At 43.5% G+C, this 21,686-nt stretch overlaps 1 protein-coding gene across 4 annotated transcripts in view; it reads left to right on the top strand.

The window, feature by feature from the left end:
- Positions 1–21,686, top strand: part of LOC122813797 (dual specificity protein phosphatase 14-like) — a 247,791-nt gene that overhangs the window by 44,906 nt on the left and 181,199 nt on the right. Inside the window, exon 1 of one of the 4 annotated variants that reach the window (XM_044086310.1) lies at positions 4,397–4,529. The exons of 2 other annotated variants lie outside the window; for them this stretch is intronic. The gene's annotated coding sequence lies outside the window, so the exon portion shown is untranslated. Of the gene's footprint in view, positions 1–4,396; positions 4,530–21,686 lie in introns of those variants that run through there. One more of the 4 variants, XM_044086311.1, reaches the window with a different exon arrangement.

Genomic DNA, 21,686 nt, shown 5'->3' with positions numbered 1-21,686 from the left:
GGTGTTTTGTTTGGGATTCCCAAGTTGCATAAGTGCATACAACCCCCCCCCCTTTCAAGCAATTGTATCTGCTCCCAACTTTATAACAGAAGGTATTTTGTTACTAATTGACACTATTTTGAACCCTTTGGTTAAAAAATCGGAGTAATTTATTTTAGATTCTTGGGATTGTTTAAATCAGTTTTGTGAATTTAATAGTGTCTACAAGTATAGCTGTGAAGTTAATATTATGTGTACTATAGACATCTATTTACAACTATTCCCCACAAGGAAGGGGTAGAATACGTTAGAATGTTTTTAACTGGACTGACATTAATACTCAACAGTAACTTTTATTGTAGTCTGATAGAAGTGTTATTGGACAACAATTATTTTGTTTTTAATAAGAATTTTTACAAACAACTAAGAGGGGTTGCCATGGGTTCCCCCGCAGACCCGCAGTACCATCTTTTGCTAACATTGTTTTAGGATGGTGGGAAAATACAGTGTTGAGACATCTCAAGGATTCTTTTAAGGTGTGTTTTTACAGACGTTTTGTTGACTATTTATTTTTTGTATTAGAGGGTAGTCAGGTGGATTGTCAAATCCTCTTAAAAGAATTGAATGAGGAAATCCCTGTTCTTAAAATTTACACTAGGAGATGTTGGTCATATGGTGAATTTATTAGATGTTATGTTGAAGTGGACTGAAAGTAGTTTAGAATTTGACAGCAGAATACATAGAAAAATCACTTTTACCAACAGTTATTTATATTACAGTAGTAATCATCTACTATTTATGAAAAGGAACCTATCTAAGGGGCAGTACATTTGGGCCAGTTGTATGACTACTGATAAGGTCATGTTTAATGAAGAAATTGAATTTATTACTAGACTTTTTACTAGTAGGGACTATGCAGAGAAGTTTTTGAGACCGTTAGAGGAAGAAATAAAAAAAATAGAAGGCAGTCTTGTTTCCTCCGATGTTAAGACATACTTTTATTAGTAGTAGGTAATAGAGACGAGGAATAACAAGTTTGAAGATAGAAGGATAGATGGCCCTTAGTTTAGACATGACTAATGATGTGGCCAACATTCGTGCAGTTTATTAAAAGTAACTGGAGAGTTTTACAAGGGAATAAAGAGTTGTTTGTGCGGGTGATGCTCCAAAGTTTGTTTACACAAACAGGTATAATTTAAAAAACATTTTACAGAAAGATAATACCTTAGGTATAGGCAGGTTGAATTCTAAAAAAGAAAAAGGGATGTTTAAATGTGGATAGTGTAACATGTGCCGTTATATTCTTGAGGGACCATTTTATATATATAATATATAATATAATATATATATATATATATATATATATATATATAATTTTTAATTTATAATATATATATATATCTGTGTGTGTGTGTGTGTGTGTATATATATATATATATATGTATGTATGTATGTGTGTGTGTGTGTGTGTGTGTGTGTGTGTGTGTGTGTGTATATATATATATATATATATATATATATATATATATATATGTATTTTTTTTTTTTTCATTTTTTGTTACATTTCATATTCATAGTATTGATGCTTTTATTCATTACAACATACTATACTTTTTCTGGAAAGCTGTTTTAGTTGCCGCTCAGAGATCCCTTTACAGATTCAGTGCCTTACTATCAAGTTCTGGAACCATAAGTCTCCGTGTACCAGTCTTTTAAAATGTTCACAGTGCTGTATAGTAATGCTATCCTGATGCAGTTTCTGACATTGGCAAAGGAAAGTGCAGTGTCAGCTGGCAAACTTTTTGTTTTCATGAAGGCTGTTATTAGTAGGATGCAACCAAGTTAACTTGGGACCAGCCCTTCTTAATGTCGGAGGCAATGGAATACACTTCTTTGTTTATAATTCTGAGGTCTGCAATAAGCCTGGTCCACATAATAGAAATAGCAAGGCCAAAATATGTCTGAAAGTAGCTGATTGGATTGTGTAGATGCAAGACAGAGTAATGCATGTGTGTGCCATATTTGGAAGCGGTACTCAAGAGGCAGTCTGCAGTGGGTAGCTATATTAAATAGCCTCTTGGAGTGTAGTGAAGAATGATTGGAGATACTGTGATGCATTCAGAAGGTTATTACTCCAGAATATTGCATGCTTTTACATAGTCCTCCATTCTAATATGGATGATATTCAAAGAAGACAGCTGAAATTAAGATATGCTCCTTAAGTTGCTTTAAAAAGGATGAAAATATTGTGTAAAACTGTATTAAAAAAGAGAATGGGAGGATGTGACAAAAAGTGCTGTAGTGCATTAATGATATCTTAGAGGCAAGTACTTCTCCGGAAAACAAAAGAGAAAAAAAAAGTGGTACAGTTTGAAGATGGAAAGGGAAGAGGGTAGGTTGGAGCACAGTGAAGTACATTTATGAATGAGGTTGATGCATTGTGATACTAGGTTCAGAAATGGCATGGGGATTCAAGACTGTGTGAAACAAATCCAGTACAAGTTTGAAATTGACTAGCAGATTATAACAGCACTGAACCATTTATCTAGCAGGCAGAAATGTGGGTAGTGTCTTAGCTTATTGCCCTGAAACTTTGGAAGCTGGCCGGCTGTTATATCCTTGGCAGTGATCATTCAAACATCTACTGTTATGGTAATTTTATTTATACAGCTGTTCTTTTTCATGGAGGTGGCCATAGTATTGTACCGTGGCTGTGCTTACTAGTTTACTTTGTTTGTTTAGATATTTTTGTTAATTCAGAATGGCTTGTTGAGGCACGCACCGAGTTTTCATATATTTTCTGTGTGCAGAGCAAAATTGAAATGATTGTTCTGGGGGGTTTACCTTTACATGTTCGATGGTCAAATCTTTGAACCTGCTGCCGCAAACTGTAAACTGCGAAATTCCACAATCGTGAAAACCAGAGTGCCGAATTACGAAATGTCGCCCCATTTTGACTCATGGTAGCATTTGTTTCATTGGTGGTGCGTTTGGAAATGTCAAAATTCGATTATTTTACGACATTTTGGGAATTCAACGTTATGGAATTCGCATATCTGGCTCTTGGATGTGCATGTACAACCATTTGACTTTCAAACATGTAAAGGTAAACCGTTCTGGGGTTACACATTTTGCTGATTACCCCCTCTAGCCACTCGCTCACACACACACACACACACACACTGACATAGATGATGTAGCCTTGGCACATAGATTAAGAGGGTTATACAGAAGACTATACCTCCCCACTGCTTTGTTTTTTCTCTCTACTAATCTACTGAAGAAACACGCTTCCTAGGGAACCAATATATATATATATTAAAAAAAATCTTTGTTTCTTGTATTGTATCTATTTTACAAAATGTTTTTAACTATAAATTACTATCTGTGATATTTATATTGTTATGATGTGATCACTATGTACTTTTTTCGTTTTTTATGTCTTGGAGCTTTGATGCGATCACTATGTTCTTTTTTTCGGTTTTTATGTCTTGGAGTTTTTCTCCCCGGGCTTCTGCTGAAAATGGACATATATCCAGTCAGACAATCCCGGTCAACAAATGTAAAAGAAGTAAAAAAAATTGAGTGGGTTGCATGCAGTCACAGTTTACAGATGATGGTGGGAAGCTAATAGGATTCAGATTTGGGTGTACAGCTTTGTAGCCAAGTGCATTAATATCTGTGCTGCTACTTGTTTTACTTTTTTTTAAACAACTTTATCTTTCTCCCTTAAAATTTTAAGAGAATGAAAATCACATTAATTATCAAAATGTAAAATGCTGCAGAAGCACACGTACTTTTATGTAGACCTCCATTTCTTTATGTAGAGTTGCTTCTGTGTCTTAAGAGTATTAACTTTTAACGAGCTTTTCTGTCACGAAAGTTGAGGCTGCAAGTTAATATTTGTCAGCAGTTACTTGTGGGGAAGGGGAGTCTTTTAGATACCCCTTGACACTCATTTGTGTTGTAATACACCCTTAGAAAACTTTATTCTGTGCATGTGTGATCAGAAAGCCTTTTGGTGTCTACCTACATACATATTGTGGTGGAGTTGGATTAAAGCTGATTTAAGGATTTATTTAGGGAAAGCTGGGGATAACAGGCTTCCTATGGCATGTATGTTGGATCAGAATCTGGCCGCAGTTCAAAAGTTCATAGTACAGATGTAAAGTATGAGTAATTATGCTAGAATCTGTAGCTTATCCAGTAGTTGGGGTTATTTTCTTTGTAGGTGGGCCACAATGTTCTTAATCTGCCATCTCAGTCTGCATTTCACTTAGTTGCATTGTTCTTAGAGTGAAACAAATACAGAGCAGAAAGGCAACGAGAGACTTTAGAGAGGATACAGCGACTGTTATGTTTCTCCTTTAAGAAGAGGCTGGACCAAGATCAGAGTCACTTGCTTCCTGAAAATCTTGGTGCAAGGTCACCTGGGAAGCTTGTGACCTGAGAGGGACACAGAGGGGCTTCCTGCCTACTGTGTGCCTCTCTTTATGTTTGTTTCTTTTTCTTCTTTTTTCCTTTTCTTTAGAATTACTGGATTTGGCCAGGTAGGAAAAGCACTTGCCTAGAAATGCTTGAATGATGCTGAATGCTAGCTGTGGTTTGCTTTCAACATCCATTCTCTCTGCCGTTTCACAGTTCCTGCCCATGAGAAGATTGTATACTGCATCACCATTGGAATTTGTTTTGGAGGGATATTGCGAGGCTTTGCTGTGCTGTTGGGGGTGTATTTGCCTCCTGACTCTGGGTGGTGGGTCAATTAGTTTCATTTCTTAAGCTGATGTATTTTGTGTATGTGCTCATTTTGTTTTTCTTTTATTTGGGGTGGTGGTGATGTCTGTCTGTCTAAGGAAAACACAATTAACTGCTAGAATGTTCTTAAAAAAAGAAACAAAAGTGTTGCAGATTGTTCTTTTGCCTGGCAAGCTTGTCAGGCAGGGGTTAAACAGAATATTCTGGAGTTTGCTTTTCTCTTGCGAGAGATGTAATGGATTATTTATCAGTGCATGGTTTAGCCTCAAGGTGTTAGAAACCTTAAAGGGACAGCAGAGTTTTTGCAATCTTTTCTGCTTGAAATTAGTTTTCAGTTTTTGTCTCTTTAGCTGTATGGTTAGTTTAACAAAACCAAACACAGAAAGCAGATTTGAATCTGAGTTTATGAATGCGTTCTCACGTTCGCTGCACCAAAGCAGATGAAACATTTTATTAGGTGACTCTGATTCATGTAATTCCCTTCTATTTGAAGTGTCGTAAAAGAAGGGAGCTCAAGGTATGCATAGTGACTTCATATTTCTGGAAATGTACATTTATACATGCTGTATATATGCTTGTGCAATTACACTGATCTGTGTACTTTAATTGTCCCCAATGGAGCTGTTTTTTAAAAGCCTAAATAGAGCTTATTTGCATGGTCTTCCATGTCACTTGGGATGCTTGTGCGTCATTAGTGTTGTTGTGCCCTCCCACCAGCACCCGCAGAGTCGAGGAAAGGCGAGCCGAGGACTGTGCTCTGGTGTGATGTTGAGGCTGAACACTCGCCAGTTGTTTAACCCATCTGATGTTGAACAAAGGGGAGTTACTGGAGATTGTGCTTTGCCCTATTCTGCATGGGATGTATTTGAAAAACTTTACATGTGTGATGTGCAATCAGTCCTGCATGTTTCTTGCCCCAGCTGGAGGAAGAGAGTGCAGTTTGTGATTGACCCTTGTCTTTTTCTTATGTTTTTGCTGGCAGTGGGTAAAGAATGCTCTGCGTTTTGGGCTTGCTGATCTCTACAAGTGAAAAAGAAGCACAGATGAGCAGATGTGATGATCATGATTCTGGTCCTGGCTGAAGGTGTACTGGCAGTGTCAGTAGCATTTGATAATGTGAGGCAAAGCAGTAAGGAAGATAGCCCACAGTAGTATGTTTTGTGAGCAGTTAGTGCTGCTGTATTGTACTGCAACTGCACCTTTACTCCTAAGTGTTACATCTGGCATGGTCCTATGGGTCTGCTAGAGAATGGAAGCTGCAGTGTGCTTTCTTTTGTAGCTGCAGTATAGAGAAGAGGGGTGCGTTTAAAAAGTTTTTGTTGGTTCCAAACTGCATTGCTTCTGTTTTTGAGGAATTGAGTATAAGCATCTGGCCTGCTAGCCATTGGTTGAGGGTTTGGAAATCACCTAGGATCTGAGTTTGTATAATAAATTGGAATTTGACCTGTAGATGACCATGTCATCTGCATAAAGAATTAGAGGTATCTGAGGGTAATGAGATGGGAGTTTGCTGATAAGTATGCAAAATAGCAGAGGGGCTTAAGTTGAATCCTGAGGGACTCCTTTCATAAGAGGAGGAGGAGGAGTTTCATAGGTGTTGTTACTTACTTTCACCTTGAAGGATCTGTTGATGAAGAAATCTACAAACCAAGGTTTTGGATTGTTACTAATGCCTATTTCAGTTAATTTGTCAAATAGTAAGTTTTGATCAATTGGATCAAAGGCTTTTGTGGGGTCAGTAATGACAGCACCTGTCAGGTTGCCTTTGTCCATATCTCATAGGATGTCATCTGTGAGAGTGTAAAGAGTTGTTTTGATACTGTGTACGGACCAGAATCCATGTTGCTTTGTGGATAGAAGATGTTATTGATGTAAATAAGCAGTAATTTGGTTTAGATATTCTTTTCTAGTTTTTTTACCTGAAGTGGGAAAAATTGAGATAGGACAGTACTGCAAAGTAGTAGTTGGCATGAGTAGTTTTGGAATAGGAATGATTATTGCTGTTATCTATATCTGAGGCATAAGCTTATTAGTTAAGCAGAGGTTGTATACGTAAGTGAGATGGTGGGAGATGAATTCCTTACAAAGGTGAATGAGCCAAAGGGCTAGGTTATCTGAGCCTGGGGGAGTATCGGTTTGTATTTGTATTTGTTCCATTTATGTTTCTATCTCTTTGGGTCTAATCTTTTTGAATAGAATAGTGGAATGTAAAAGGGGAGAGTGGCTGTGGGGGTGGTAGGTTTGTGTTTGTTCGTTTGTTGTTGATGTGTGTCTGGTGTTGAACTCATTCAGGAAGTCTGTACGGGAGAGTTTGTGGTGGTGGTAATGGGTTTCAGTGGAATGGAGTTGTATTGAATTTTTCGACCAGTCAACAGGTTGATTTCTCTCCACAGTCGTTTGAGTTTAGCTAAAAGTGAGATTTGTTTGTTTTGGTAGTGGTTGTTTTTACATCTGTGGATAGATTGCTTGATTAGGTTTCAAAGTGAGGTATATTTGGCTTGGAAGTCTGTGGAGGGGTTACATTTCCAATTGTACCTTGCTTCATCACGTTTTCTGAGGAGGTGCTTGAGATTGTTAGATACCCAGTGAAGAAGTTGAACTAGCCTTTGTAACAAGAGAAAGAATTTGTTTTGCAGGTGCAGTTAGGGTATTGGTAAGGTTATTAGCTGCATCACGTGGGACCTTTATTGAAAGTGATCAAGACCAATCAAGGGTGGCAAGGAGTTTTTTTAAGATTAGTGATATTCTGAACGGTTTTGGATCTGAGAGTGATAGGTTTAGGTTTAGATTTTAACATTAAATTATGTACTGAGAAAGTTATGGGACAGTGATCCCTGAAGGAGGATACATGTATGGTGAAGTTTGATATCATTGTAGGATTATTAGTTATTGCAAGATGTAGTAAGGTGTGCCTGTTGGATTGAGGGTTTGGTCTAGTGGCTTCAGAGTTGACTTGGGTAAGACTTAAGCTGGCCAGGGTGTTGTGACATATTCAGTGGCTTTTAGATCCAAGTAGTTAGGGTTAATGTCTCCAGGAATGGTTTAGGTTACAGTTTTTGGGAGTGCTGGCGTGTATTTGTTGGATGATAGTATTGAATTTTGTTAGTGAACTGGTGGAAGTAGGTATGCACGGGCTATAACAAGGGGATTTTGTTAGCTGGGAATTTTAAAAGGATTCAGTTAGGTTCCGATTCTGAGTTACTATTACTTTTTGCAGTGATGGTGGGGTTAAAGTTGTCTTTGAAGAGAATTAATGCTGCTCCCCCAGGTTTTTTACCTGGTCTGTAATCTTGTAAGTGTGAATAGTTTGGTATGAGGTGGTGAAGACTAAGGGTGTCAGGTTTCAGCCATGTTTGTGTAATGGCTATAATTTCAAAATTGTGCTGTATGGTCAAGGCATTGGTTTAGTCAGTTTTGTCCTTGATATTGTGGGCATTAAAGAGGGAGCAGGTAATATGACGCTGTTTATTGGTTTGAGTTGAGTCATTATTGTTAAGTTGTCCTGGATCGGGCTCAGTGTTGCCTCTTAAAGTATAAAGACAATCAGACTAAATTTGAATAGTGCTTTTGGAATGTGTAGTTCTGGGTATAACTGGGTTTATCTACCTAAATTTAGAGATAAGGAGGTATTGGGAACCTGATATATTTGTTGTATGTGTGTTGCATGCCAATATGGATGTGATGTGAATGTTTAATTGGGTATCGATAAGTTATAGTATGTGTGTAGGTATTTAGTGTAGTCCTTCAAAGTCCGTTTTCAAGGGGTCACGTCCCTCTTCCACATCCTGACAACCCTGCAAGGTACGTTTTCAAGGGGATGAGCTCCTCCTCCCTTCTGCATCTTCATACAGCTTTAGAGAAGAAGGATCTCATCATCTGTTCCCTCTTGAAAAAAAATCCATATTGTTTTAGAATACCAGTTTTCAACAAACTGACAATTTGTTCAGTTTTAGAGATGTGGCAGCTTGTCACCTGCCAAGCATAGCATTCCACAATAAAAATATTTAATTCCTTGTACTGTAATGACAAGTGGCATTGAGATAAATGAATAGTAAATAAGTGGATATAAGTGAAAAAACTGAGTACATAGTTAAATTCTTTAGAGAAGTGGAGTGGCTGCATTTCTGACACTTATTTTACAAGATACTTGACAAAGACTTTCAGCCAGTTTGGTGATGGCAGTTTTACTAGGTGTTCAAGATCCTGTGGCACTTAAATACTTCTGACCTGGTTTAACCTTTTCCCATTCCAGCTCCCTAGGCAGCTACTGTGTTACTTTAATCCGACACTTCACTTGTTGGCACCTGTAACCTGTGTTTCAGAAGAATTGGGTTGGAAAAAAAACACAGGGCAAAGCTGCCTGTTTCATCTTTGCCAGGATATTAATGTTATAAATATGGACGAAGGGAGTTGTTGACAGGAGCCCATGAACTCTTGCCAGGGCATGCAAGAAGCAGGTTGAGGAATTGTTGTCAAGCTCTTTCACGCATGGTGTAGTCTTACTTTCGTCTGAATGTTTCTTCCACATGTAGTTTATGTATAATATTCCCTTATTGCAAAGTGGAGACTACAGCATTTGTTGATAGAATGTACAAAATGAATATATTTGCAATATTCTTTGGGTTTTTCTTTTCTGTTAATTAACTTAGAGTTGTACCTCATTTCTGTGGAATGTTGACGCCAATATTTTGCTGTGCTTTTTAATCAGTTACTATGAAAATGGTGTGGTGCAAAGTAAGAAGAATGTCAGAATCCGCTGGGATTCTGACGAACAGTTTTAGATGTATGCAGCCTAAGACAAATGAAGCGTTCGCATACAACATCCCACTGACATAACAGTGTGGGAGGTGCTGTAGTCACCTTTTATATTTAATGCCTTGGGTATGACCTCTATGGTTGAAAAGGAGGAAAGAAATGCCCTTTGAAACTGCATGTTGAATATTGAGAAATTACAGGCATTTACTTATCAAAACAGCTTTTCATTTTCATGTAGAGACAGTTAATTTTCAGTGGCAAAGGTGCAGACAGAAATGGTTGTCGTAAGTCTCTTGACTGGTGCTGCCCATGATACAGCATTCAGCTTGACAGTTTTGGCAAAGTGTATTTTTACTGAAAAGGAACTGTGCAAGTTGATGCTCATCATATTGATCACTGCTGCAGTAAGTAGCCTTAGCTATATAGGTTATATCATGCCAAGGAATTAACAGCCATCCAGCTTTCAAGGTCACCTTCCACTCACCCAAACTGTCAAGCACTTCAAGCTGAGATGACTAAAAGTTGGGTGCAAAGCCTTTCAGAGCTTTACTGCTGTAGAAGAGTACATTCTTTTGGGGCTTTCGAGCATCGATGATGGAGTTTTACTTTCCATTGCTGGGCAGATAAGTTCCCTTTAGGGCAAAAATTATTTTTCTTAATTATGTTGATGATTTATTACTTTCTTCTTCAGGAAGGTTGTTTATTTTAAAGCTAGCGGTGTTTTGTTTTAAAGGACTATCTCAAGACTGTAATGCACTTTTAAACAGAGCACTTGTTTTTCCTGTCAGTTTAAAAGTAGTATGAAGTAGCTACAAACATTTTATCTGAAGTAGGAAGACTTCATTCGTCTGCAACCTGTGGGTATCGGATCCGATCTCGGATCCGAGCCGGCAATTCAAAAGCTTAGGCTCCGAGCTCCTAGCTCCTCCCTCTTACCCATAACCCCTTGCCAAGCCCTGACTGACCCCAGATTTCGTTTGCCGCTTTTCAAGAAGCAACGGAATTCTTGAGCTCCTGGCGTGGTTTTGAGATAAGTAGTTTTCTGACAGGAGAATTGTTAAAATTCTCTTTTTTTGTTACAAAAATAGTTAGTGTTGTGTGTGATTAAGGCTTTCCCTCCCTCTTTAGTTAATTTTTCGTAGTTTGTTTGTTTGTGTGTGTGTGTGTTTAGGCCTTAGGTGTTATGTCTGAAGCCCCTAAGGCTGTCTTTTCGAAATGTACCGAGTGTGGCCATAAGCTGTCCCCAGCAGATGGCCACACTCGTCGTCATCTTGGGGTTGAACACCTGTCTTCTGGTTGTACCATTTGTGCAGGGTTCAACCCGGCTTTAAGGACGGAGGTCGAAGTTAGTGCTGGCGGGTCTTTTACCCCAGATACTGCTTCGCCTCTGCTCTCCAGTCAGCAACTTGTTGCTGTGAGTTCTCCCCTCCGGCTGGGACTCAACCTCCCTTAAAAATGCCGGAGGAAGGATTCTACTAGGGAGGGACAGAAGGAGAGGCACAGGGAGAAGCACCACAAGAGGAGAGGCGAAGCTTCCAGCTCGGCTCCTCCATCTAAGCGGGCTTCCCCTGTGCCTTCTAGCCTTCCTCCTCCTCGGCTCCACTCCCCTCGGTTCTCTCCTGGACCCGAGGAGGAGGAGGCTAGCCCTTCCAGGAGGTCACCGAGACGGTTCTCTAGGTCCGCTTCGGTGGCCTCCTCTAGATCGACTTTTCAATGAGCGAAGCTGATATGGACCGGATGATGAGGAAATTCATCCAGGCCCAAATGCAAATGGGAGTGCTCCTAGCCCCCCCCCAACCGGGGGGGGCTTCGACCCCTTTTTTCGCCCCCGTAGCTCCTTCTCCGACCCATACCACGGGTTCGGAGCTTTTGGCGCCGTGCAGATTTGGATCCGGGGGTGGGTCGGATCCGATTGGTCGGCGCACCTCGGATCCGTCCCATCCCTTGAGTGCTTCGGTGCCGGACCCGACCTCGGAGCCGAGGCGAGCCTCGGATCCGAGGGAGCTGGTGTGTCTTCGGCTCCGTCCAGGTCGGAGCACACTGGTCTCTCGGATCCGACGGTTTCGCTCCGACTCCGATCCGCACGCCGGATCCGAGTGGGGTCGGCTCGGGCTTAGAGAAGCTGGCTCCCTCGGCTTTCAACGTTATGGAAAGGGCACTGTCGAGACATCCGGACCCCGGTCCCTGCCACGGCTCCATCCCGCACTCCATTGCAGTTGGGCCAGGCCCCCACCAGCCGGTCCCAGGGACAGCCCGCCTCGATGTCCCAAGTGGTTCCCTTGGAACATCCATCTGCTGAAGAGTACTCCTCGGACAGCCCCCCCGATGAAGTACCTCGAAGCGCAAGTGCAAGAGGAGGCACATGGACTCCCCTGAGTCCGTCACTGAAGACACGGACTTGGATGAAGGGGAAGGCTCCCCTAGGTCACCCCCTGAGGACGTCTCATTTGGAGACATCATGGAGATGTTAAGGATCAGGGGGGGGTGGTCTGCCCCAAGGCTTCTTCGGATGAGTCTGTGTTCTTGGAGGCATTCGGCGGCCCTTCTACCTCTTGGGTGTCCCCTCCTGCTGACCCCCTGGTAGATCTTATATCTATCAGGGCGTGGAAGGATCCGGACACCATTGAGCCTATCCCAAAACGCCCGGACCGCATTCTTTCTCCTCCATCAGACCGCACCCACTGGAGTAAGGGTCCCCCAGTAGATGCCATGATGATGGCTGCAGCCACGAAGAGGGAATTGGCCCAGGAGAGTCCCTCCGTCCATCCTCCGGGCAAGGAGTCCCGTTCGATGGATTGAATTGGGAAGCGAGTGTTTAGTTCAGCGACCTTCTCCTTGAGAGCGCTGAACTACATGGCGCATGTCATTAGGATGCAGCGAGATCTGATTAAAGAGTACGCTGCATCTCCCCGATGTCCATCTCGAGTGAGGATAAGCAGGTTTATTCCACCCGAATGGCCACTCTAAGATCTGTGTCCAATACATCTATGCGGCTGCTGTCTCATGCTACTGAGGGAGCCGCTAGAGCCAGCGGAGCAGGCCTTGTCATGAGGCGACAGGCCTGGCTCCGCCATTGTGATTTTGCTGAGCCCTTTAAGGCGACCTTCGCGAATGCCCCTTCGATGGTTCTGCCTTATTTGGCAAGACTGTTCGCGAGACACTTGTCCAGAGCGAAAAGGACGGGAAGACGCTGTCTGCCGTCGGAGTCCGCTTCTCAGCTCTCCAGAGGTCCTTCTCTAAGAACCAAAAGGGACAGAAGAAGATGTGGTTCCGGAAGTCGCAGCAGTCCCAACCTGCTCCGGATAACCAGTCCTTCCGTGGCAGAGGAGGACAGGGAGGTCGTCGTGCTAGAGGCAGGGGGGCTCCTGGCAATTTTGGGTCCAGAGAACCCTTCTCTGAGAGACCCACGCAGCAGCCCTGAAGGGTTGCCCGGCTGTCCGTCTCTGGAGGCAGTCGGGGCGGTTTTCGATGCACCTGACTTCTTGGGAGTCCATAACAACAGACAGTTGGGTGCTTGACTCATATCCAGAGGATATTCAATACCCCTAATCAAGACCCCAAATCTCACAGCCTCCCAGATGTTCCACCCGACCAAAGAGGCGGCAGCTCAAATCGAGCAGCTGCTAGGAAAAGAGCCATCCAGCGTCCCCAGATCAAGCCGGATTAGGGTTTTACTCCAGGTTCTTTTGGTGCCAAAGAAGACGGGGACTTAAGACCAATTTTAGACCTTTCCCTGTTGAACCTGTCAGTAACCAAGCAAAAGTTCCGGATGGTCACACCGCAATCTATACACACCCTTATGAGTGAGAACGACTGGATGTGTACCATAGACCTCAAGGATGCGTACTACCACATTCGGATGGACAGACGATCCAGGAGGTTTCTTCGCTTCGGCTGGGAGCCAGTCACTATCAGTTCAGGGTCCTCCCTTTGGTCTCACCTCAGCCCCCAGGGTGTTTACCAAGGTGTTAGCGGCCCACCTGAGGCTCCAGGGATTACAGGTCTTTCCGTACCTGGACGACTGGCTCCTGACTGCATCATCAAGGCATCTTCTGTGCTCAGCCAGGGATTACTTCCTTCAACTAGCACCAAGGCTGGGCATAACGATCAACTGGGAGAAATCTTTCCTGAATCCAACTCAAATTATAGATTTCATAGGAGGAAGACTAGACACCAGATCAATGCGAGCCTTCCTCACCCCAGACCGTATCGTCAGCCTGAGGTGTCATGTGACAGCAATCCTTCATCCGTCACCAACTGCAGCTTCGGTCCTGAGGGCCCTAGGTTCTATGGCGGCAGCTATCCCGCTTCTAATTCATGCCCGCTTACGCATGCGGGTCCTTCAATGGACCCTTCAAGTTCAGTGGTCCCCTCTTTGTTCGTCTCTAAACGCTCCGATTGCGGTCAGCAGAGCGTGCAGGGACTCCCTTCTGTGGTGGCTCCTTTCTCCGGAGCCCCTAGCAGGAAGACCCTTTGCGCTGCATTTCCCGAGCCACAGTGACCACGGACGCTTCTTGCCTCGGGTGGGGGGGGCATTCTGCGGGAAAGATTGTCCAAGGCACGTGGAATCCCACAGAGACATCATTGCATATAAATGTCCTGGAAATGAGGGCGGTGCTCCTAGCGTTGCAAGCACTTCACCACGTTCTTCCTACAGGGACTATTGCGATTCAGACAGACAACATGTCCGTAGTCTGGTATATCAACAAGCAGGGAGGAACCAGGTCTTATCCCCTTTGTCGAGAGGCCATGAAAGTCTGGGAATGGGCAATTTCCACCAAACGCTTTCTGATAGCAACGCACATTCCGGGAAAGTCCAACATCCTTGCGGACAAGCTCAGTCGCACCATCCTTTCTCCACACGAGTGGTCCCTAAACCTTCAAGTAGCGAAGAAGATTTTTGCCGTTTGGGGGCAACCCTGTTGCAATCTTTTTGCTTCTCCCTCAAACGCCAAATGCGACAATTTCTTCGCTCTACTTCCCCCACCAGGGGAGTTCCCGAGGGATGCTCTGGTGCATGCTTGGCCTCCCGGTCTCCTTTATGCCTACCCTCCACTTCCTCTGATGCAGAGGTTTCTGCAGAAAGCCAACAGTTTGGGGAGCAGAATGATTCTCATTGCCCCATTCTGGCCTCGACAACCTTGGTTCCCCTTCGTATGGTCTCACAAAATCAATCCACCATGGATTCTGGATCCAATTTCGGATCTCATCTCTCACCCTCTGGGAATGCCAGTTCCCAATCTGCGGACCCTGAAGTTGACAGCTTGGCTGCTCCAATTCCAACCTTAATTAGGACTCCCGGTATCTCTTCACCGCTCAAAGCAATTTGGTGGCTGCTCATAAACCTTCTACCAGACAGGTTTATCGGAGTAAATGGAAGAGGTTCTCTATATGGGCAGGGCAGAGAACAGTGGATTCCTTTCAGCACCTATCTCTGCGGTGCTAGAATTTCTAACAGACCTCTTTCATCAAGGGGCCAGTTCTTCCACGATTAAAGTACAATTGGCTATATCGCATTATCATATTGGACAGGACACAGCTCCCCTTATGACAGCGAAATTATGCAAATCCTTTCTCAAGGGAGTTTTTTTATTAAGACCTCCAGTCAAGGAGGTTGTACCGCCTTGGGATTTGTCTTTAGTCCTGCAGGCCCTTACTGCTCCTCCCTTTGAGCCTGCAGCTTCTGCTGATTTAAAATTCCTTTCCTGGAAGACTGTCTTTCTGGTAGCTATCACTTCAGCCAGAAGGGTGTCTGAGCTTCAGGCTCTTTGTGTCAAACCGCCTTACCTTTCTTTCTTCCCTGATAGGGTGTGCCTCAGGACCAATCCATCTTTTCTTCCGAAGGTCTCTTCTGAATCCAATATTAACCAGTCAATCAATTTGCCTGTCTTTTTTCCCAAGTATTCAAACAAAGGGAATACAAATTGCATTCATTGCATGTTCATACAGAATTACATTTTTATATTAACAGGACAGCTGGCCACAGGAAATCAGATCAGCTGTTCGTCTCCTTTGCTAAATTTGCTCTGGGTAAAGCAGTGTCTAAAGTCACTCTGTCTAAATGGATTGCTAATTGCATATTGCAGGCATATGACACTTCAGGCAGACTTGCTCCTCAGAGGGTTACGGCTCATTCTACTAGGGCAGTTTCTACGTCAGCCGCCTTTAAGTCCCGTGTTTCGTTAGATGATATCTGCGCGGCAGCTACTTGGGCCTCGCCTCATACTTTTATTTCTCATTACAAGGTGGATGTTGTTTCTAGAGGAAGAGCATCCTTTGGCTCAGCGGTGCTCCGGAACATCCTTCCATGATGGCCGCCCAAGATTCAGGTAGCTAGGGACTCTGTCCCACAGGTTGCAGACGAATGAAGTCTTCCTACTTCAGATTTAGAAGTTATGTACTCACCATAACGTTCCATCTGAGTAGGTGACTTCATTCGGATGTAACCATCCCCCCCTCCATCCCCTGACCTTTATAGAGCGAGTATTTATGCTGTTTTAGTATACTGTGGTCAGTATTTGAGGCAAACTCAATCTGAGGTCAGTCAGGGCTTGGCAAGGGGTTATGGGTAAGAGGGAGGAGCTAGGAGCTCGGAGCCTAAGCTTTTGAATTGCCGGCTCGGATCCGAGATCGGATCCGATACCCACAGGTTGCATCCGAATGAAGTCACCTACTCAGATGGAACGTTATGGTGAGTACATAACTTCTAATTTCTGTGGAGAAGGGCTGGCAAAGCGTTAGTGTATTTTACTGTTTTTTTTTTTTCTGACAGAAAAAGTAACTTTTGTGGGCTATTATTATTTACTGACAATTGCTGCTTGTCTTCCCCAGGAAAGAGGCACCATTTTGGAACAAACTACCTCTCCCACAGTCAGTCCTTCTTTCTTTTGGCTTTTCCCAGTTAGGGGTCGCCACAGCAGAGCTCCGGTCCACTAATGATTGGCAGTGGATTTTTATGGTGCCGAGTTTGCCAGCCCAGTGACCAACCTTCAAAGAAGGCACACCCATTCACGCACGCACCTACCTGCATGTCTTTAGACGTCATTCATCCGCAGGGAGGACATGCAGACTCCACACTCCAGCCGAGAATCGAATGGGAGAACCTCTTGCTATGAGGTGACAGCGCTAACCGCTGCACCACTGCGGCACTTTGTCAGTCCTTCTTCCGGCCATAAAAAGAAAAAAAAAAATAAGCAAACAACCTTTGCCACCACAGCAGGCTAGCAATTTGCCTCAGCTGCAAGTGGAACACTCTGCTGTGGCCATTTGTTGTACCTCAGACAACTCATCTTTTACCCCACAGCCCTCTGATGTAGCACTTACAGCTACTGTGGGCGAGGGATTAGCCACGTTCTCTGCGGCTGTTGAGGTCCTCTCAGAGGGCAAGGGAGAGCTACTCTTATTGTTCCTGGGAGATGAAACATGGAAGGTTTCCTTGTTGAGTCAGAATGCTGTATGCTGTACCCATTCCTGAGGAAGCAGCTGCTGCTATTAGTTACATGGATGGCCCATTTTTTCCTGTCAAAACAAAACACCAAACCAAAAGATACATTTCTTTGTATAGAAGTAGTTTACTGGGTCTCGTTCAGGATTTAATTCAGGCTGGTTGACCCTTCTTGTAAAGTTGGTAAAAGAAAGAGGAATTCCTGTTTTCCTGAAGAGATTCAAGATTCTGAATCTGAACAGGAAGGAGCAGGGAGAGATGCGGGGTTTTTTCCTTAGATTTCTGATACAGACTCAGAGGAGAGCTCAGTTTCTGATTCTCCCCGTGGTGGATGTTCTTCGTGTTTCACTGTTGCAGTCATTACATTTGGCAGGTTGCCCTCAGTTGGCCTGATTAGCAAAGTCTTGGGTCTTGTGTCGGTTGCTGTCCCTTCTTCCATGACGTCAGGTCGTCAGGGGTATAAAACATGCAGCTGACGCCATTACATCAGTCTTTCTTGCCATACGGTGCCCGAAGCAGAAGCAGTTCGCAAGTGCCGGTCGGCCGACTCCTGAAATTTTCATTTTCGAGTTTCAGAACCGAAGTCTTCAACTAAAAGCTAAGTACCCCGTTGGGGAAACTTTTTCTTGCTTCTTACCGATGTCAGTAAAAGTTAATAATTGCATTACTTGTGGGAAGCAAATATCTCATAAGGATTTTCATTTGTACTGTATTCCTTGCCTAGGCCCTGACAACAACGTGCCTTGCTGTCGGTTTTGTGCTAAATTTAATCAACGCACGATTAAACGTCAGTATATTTTTGCATCTAAATATTTTGGCTCTAGATTTAATTATCCAGAAATGTCGTCGGTTAGCAATCCGACTACCGGAATACCTAAAAAATGCAAAGAAAAAGACAGAGACAGACCGTCAAGGTCCAAAACTGACGACGACGCTTCTCCTAAGCCAGTCGCCGGTTCGCTGGTACTCAGTGAGGTGCTTTTGCAGCCCTTGATACCCGCTACTTCTGATTCGCAGGCCTCTACTGAGACCCATTCGGAGTCTGGTATGCCGCGAGATGCTTCAATTATGGAACCCGCGGATGTCTTTACCTTAGATGGGTCCAGAGGCGCTGTGCAGGCACCTGCTTCTGAGGTTGTTTTCAGGCCTACATATTTGTATATTAGACAGACGCCATCTTCAAAACTAAGGCCAAAATCTAAATCTATGTCTAAATAACTGATGCCTGGGCCACATGTGCAGGCCCCTATGCCTAAAAAACAAATGATCAAAATGGCTGAAGATTTAATTACTCTGATTAGGGGTAGCCAACCCCCTCCTCCTAAGAGGCCTAGGCAAGGCATTGACTATGAATCTTCTGAACAGGATTCTATTTCTTCTGACTCTTCTAATCAACAGGATTTGTCTATCCCTACTTATGAGGACTCTGATGCAGAAGATTCCATTCCTTCTGCTTCTCCCCCAGAGGATTTTTCTTTTGGGGAAACTTTACATACCTTAAGGGATCATTTCCACTGGGAAAGACAGGATTTCTCTGAATCTAAAAAGAGACTTAGGGATTTTCTTCTTCCTCCTCAGCATAGGCCCTTGGCCATACCTCCTGTTCTGGGCATTGTTGATGATGCTTTTTTTCAGAATCTAGTATGACTCCTGATTCTCTGCCTCCGGCTCCTTGTAAGCCAGACAGATACTACAGGGTGCCTGACTCCCACAAATTCCTTTTCAAAAATCCCATTGCTGACCCTGAAACTATTTCTCAGGGTCCCAATGGCATTAAGGCCTCTACTGCTAAAAATCCTATCCCTTCTGATAGAGATTCCAGGGCGCTGGATAGATGGGGTAAGAAGGTTTACACGTCTGCAACCTTGGCAATCAGGGCTTTAAACTGTCAGTTTCATATGCTTAAATATCAACAGCATATCATGGGACTACATATACAGAAAATTATGTTAATCTCTGACTGTGTGGAAAATAAAGATTTGCAGGATTTATTACATTCAGCTGAACAAGTTGGGAATACATACTTTGCAATGTGGTTTTGATTCCTTGGAGGCCTCTTGCAGGGCTGCTGTAACTGGATCTATGCTAAGAAGGCATACGTGGCTCAAAGAGAAAACTCTGCCTGACCATGTTAAAGCAAAATTGTTGGACCGTTTCTTTGGTAATAAGGCTGAAGAAGTATTAAAAAAGATGGAAGATAAAGCTAAATCTATGCAAACTGTGAAAGATTTCTTACAAGTCCAACCTCCAAGATTTAGTAGGCACTGGCCTACTAAAAACTGGTCCTTTCCAGTCCCCTCGAGAGCCGCTCAAGTCAAATCAAGACATTCCAAACGCTCCAGGTTTCAGTCACAAGGAACTTTTAGAACAAAACAATGGGGTGCCTCCACCTCCAAATCTGGAAGCAGCAAGGCACCTCCCTATGGTAAACAGTCTCAATGACTTCCTCCTACAATCACCAAGCACTTACCTTTTAGCCGCCCATTTGGGGGGAAAACTGGCACTTCATGCACGAAATTGGCAACTCATTACCCAGGACAAATGGGTTTTAAATATAGTATCCCAGGGATACAGATTTCATTTCTACACGTTGCCAGTCCCAAACGGTTGGCCAGATCTGCCCCCAAATCAGTTGGCAGAGGCCCAGAAACAAGTTCTGTCCCTCGTGAACATGGGGGCTATTCAACCAGTACCAGAAGAGGAAAAGGTACAAGGTTTCTATTCAAGACTTTTCCTGGTACCCAGAAAAGACAAATCATGGCGTCCAGTTCTGGATTTATCCACTCTAAACACATTTCTGGACATTCCAAAATTCAAGATGTTGACTCTTCAACAGTTACTATCCGTGCTAGGCAAAGATGCCTGGTTGGTAACTCTTGACTTAAGAGGCTTATCTGCATATCCCAATCAGGGAATCTTGCAGAAGATACCTCCACTTCAAAGCAGGCTACTTGCATTACCAGTTCTCTGCACTGCCCTTTGGCTTATCTACTGCGCCCAGGGTCTTCACAAAGTGCCTGGCACCAGTAATTACATTTTGCAGACAAAGAAATATTCACATATATCCATACCTGGACGATTGTCTAATTCAGGCAGAAAACAAGGACGTTCTTCTAAAGCATCTGGCATTTGTAAAAAGGGTTCTAACTTGTCTAGGGTACACCATAAACGAAAATAAATCACAACTGGTACCCTCTCAAAAAATTATATTCCTGGGTGCAAGCTTGAAAACAACTGCCCCAGATGACTTACCTAATGCCAAAAAAGCAAATTCAGTTGGTGACTTACTTCAAACAGGTGGCCACAAAAACCCTGCTATCTGCAAGACAAATTCTGCAAGCCTTGGGGTTCATGGCATCCTGCATTCTTCTAATTCCATATGCAAGACTGCATATGAGGAAACTTCAGTGGTACTTAAAAAGTTTATGGAGTCAACATTGTCACAGCCTGGAAACAATGATTCCTATTATACCTTGCCTGCAACTAGAGTTCCTATGGTGGGCAGAGGCCTGCCACCAAAACAAGGGACTGCCATTCACTCTACCCCCTGCCACCCAAACCTTGACTACAGACGCATCAGACTATGCTTGGGGGGCTCAACTGGCAGGGAAGTACATACAGGGCAAATGGAGCCCAAATCAAATGCACCTGCATATCAGTCAGAAAGAGATGCTAGCTGTACAGAATGCACTGACAGCCATCAAGGACTACCTTCATCCAGGACAGCTACTGATAAAGGCAGACAACACCACAGTTATGTGGTACATAAACAAGCAGGGGGGGGCACACATTCCTACCCCCTTTGCAGACTAGCCATGGCATTGTGGAACACGGCCTTGACCTGTCAAATACAACTACAATCTCAATTCCTGCCAGGAAAGCTAAATACTCTGGCAGATGAACTAAGCAGAAATCTTATGGACCCACACAAATGGAAACTGGAACCACAAGTTTTCAACATGTTGACACACAAATGGGGGAGCCCAGACATAGATCTTTTTGCCTCACCCCAGAACTATCCGTTAGACAAATTCTGCACAAGAATTCATCACAACAAAGCTTGGAAAGTGGATGCTCTGTCATTCAGCTGGAAAAACCTATCAGTCGATGCTTTTCCCCCTCTGCCTCTGCTCTCCAAAGTTCTACTAAAAGTCAAACTGGACAAACCAAAAATTATTGTGATTGCTCCAGACTGGCCTCGCCAACACTGGTACCCACTCCTGCGCAGTGTGTCACACCTTCCTCCATGGCACCTGCCTCAGACACCTTACCTTCTGTCTCAGCAGAACTACCAAATTCTGCAAACTCGGCTCCAAACTTTGAATCTTGCAGCGTGGCTGATCAACTAATTTCACCTTTGGCATCCCTCAGCAAACCTGTGATGGATGTCATTTTGGAGGCTAGAAGGCCTAGTACTAGAAAATCTTATGCTGACAAATGGAAAAGATTCTGGCCTTTAACCAATCGCAAGGAATAAGCACAGCTATGCCCAATATTCCTCAAATTCTGCAATACTTAACTGAGATGCTTCACAAGGGCTTATCTTTTTCTTTAAAAATCCATGCCTCTGCCATTTCAGCTCATTACAACACAGAACCTCCCCTCTTCCCTCATCCTCTGCTAAAGCAGTATCTCGGAGGGGCCAAAAATTTAAGACCTCCCAGGAGAGCACCAACTCCTGCATGGGACCTCAATTTTGTTTTGGAAAAACTCACTCTCCCTTCTTTTGAGCCAGCTGCTACTGCAGACCAGA

The sequence above is a fragment of the Protopterus annectens genome, chromosome 10.part0, assembly GCF_019279795.1.
Source record: "Protopterus annectens isolate FY-2018-M chromosome 10.part0, PAN1.0, whole genome shotgun sequence".
NCBI lineage: Eukaryota > Metazoa > Chordata > Ceratodontiformes > Protopteridae > Protopterus > Protopterus annectens.
This window is presented reverse-complemented; position numbering and strand designations above follow the sequence as displayed.